The sequence below is a fragment of the Amphimedon queenslandica genome, unplaced genomic scaffold, assembly GCF_000090795.2.
Source record: "Amphimedon queenslandica unplaced genomic scaffold, v1.1 AMPQUscaffold_13513, whole genome shotgun sequence".
Taxonomy (NCBI): Eukaryota; Metazoa; Porifera; class Demospongiae; order Haplosclerida; family Niphatidae; genus Amphimedon; species Amphimedon queenslandica.
The window spans coordinates 31,952-33,624 of NW_003546251.1; the positions used below are offsets into that span (position 1 = coordinate 31,952).

Genomic DNA, 1,673 nt, shown 5'->3' on the forward strand with positions numbered 1-1,673 from the left:
CGTTGTTCTTTCGCTCTGTACTATCTCTGGTTAGCTCCTGATTCAGGTCAGGATACACTAGCTGCACTTATTCTAATGGAACTATGGCTACTAGATCCAGTCAAACTTGTTTAGGTATGAACATTTATTCCGCCATTTTGATTTTGTTGTACAATGTATAAAATACCGCAAAAATACCTAGGTGTTGATGATCTTGTTGATGTTCTGGACTTATTGAAGAGATGTGGCTTTCCTAATGCAAATTGGTATGACCTTGGACTGAGACTAGGACTAAGGAAGAGTACACTTGACGACATAGAAAAGAATCATCCTCGTGATGTATCTCGCTGTATGACAAAGAGTCTCTCCCAATGGTTAGGTAGAGCTGATAATGTTGACAGTAGAGGAGGAGCCAACTTGGACTCACTGTCAGATGCTCTACGATCTATGAATGAAACTGCTGTACCTGAGAAGTTAAGTGAGTCAACCATAACTGTATGTAACTATAATCATTGTATTTTCTATCATAGAACATCAGGTTCTTATTAATATTTTTAATAATCGTCATACTGTCCTGTCTCAGTCTCTTTGTGATCCTAATGCTATTGCTCAGTTACTTTATGGTGAACATATGGTTAACACAAGAAGCAGTTAGTAGAGTGGTGTCAGCTAGTCCCTCTATTCCTAATCAACGTGAGGCTCTATTAACTGCTGTCAAAGAAGTTGTTCAAACTGATCCCAACAGTTTACATACATTTGCTAATGTATTGTGTACAATCAGTACTAATGTATCACTGGGACAAACTATACTGGATGATATTAGTGAGTTTGATGATGATAATAATCACTGCATCTTTTAAAATGCGGTTTTACTGAATGGCCATTCAAATTAGATTCATACTCTATAGTTTCTTTCTTATAATGTAGATAAAGCTGATGTGAGTGACCAGTATTATTCATTATTGTTAATATTATGTGTATAGTCAATGAATATCTGCCATTATCATAGATATTATACACGGAACAGGATTGGAAACAGGATCACGTGAGCACATTATGCATCGAAACCAACCTAGTTTGCCGGGCCCCGGTGACCGTAATGGAGATGAATGGAGAAAGTTTGTGGGACTCTAGCAACTACATCAGACGACAAAGCAGGCTAGTAGGAGCCTTTATAGCTACCTCTAAAGGGTCTTTAGTGGAATAAGGCATCTATTAGTGCTTATATCTATGTTTCAAAAAGTTATGGCGTGCTAAAACAAAGGGATCTTAAGCCAGGATGCCATTACTCTCAAACTAACAGATGCGCACCATAAAAAACGTCTTAGTCCACTGTAGGATGTTAAGAAGTAGCTATAGAGCTAAATACCTTGTCATAAAACCGCCGGGTATAGCCTAGAAAGTCCCACAAAGTATTTTTAACAATCTCCATTCATCTCCATTATGGAATTCAAATTTCACTCTTAATAACCACGAATTAACTAGTTCCCGGAAAACTAGGTTGGTTTCAATGCATAATGCGCTCACGTGATCCTGTTTCCAATCCTGTTCCGTGTATAATATCTATGCCATTATGAGGTGGTATATGCATGTGTGGATGGGAAACATGAATGTAGTCTATTTAGTATATCATAACTAATGACAATTGTTTGTTTATTATTGATGTGTTTAGGTAAGTATTTTCCTACTGAAGT

The 1,673-nt window shown here is 37.2% G+C and overlaps 1 protein-coding gene across 1 annotated transcript in view; it reads left to right on the top strand.

The window, feature by feature from the left end:
• The window catches only part of LOC109586854 (ubiquitin carboxyl-terminal hydrolase 47-like), a 15,646-nt gene that overhangs the window by 11,113 nt on the left and 2,860 nt on the right, over positions 1-1,673 (top strand). The window lies entirely within an intron of this gene.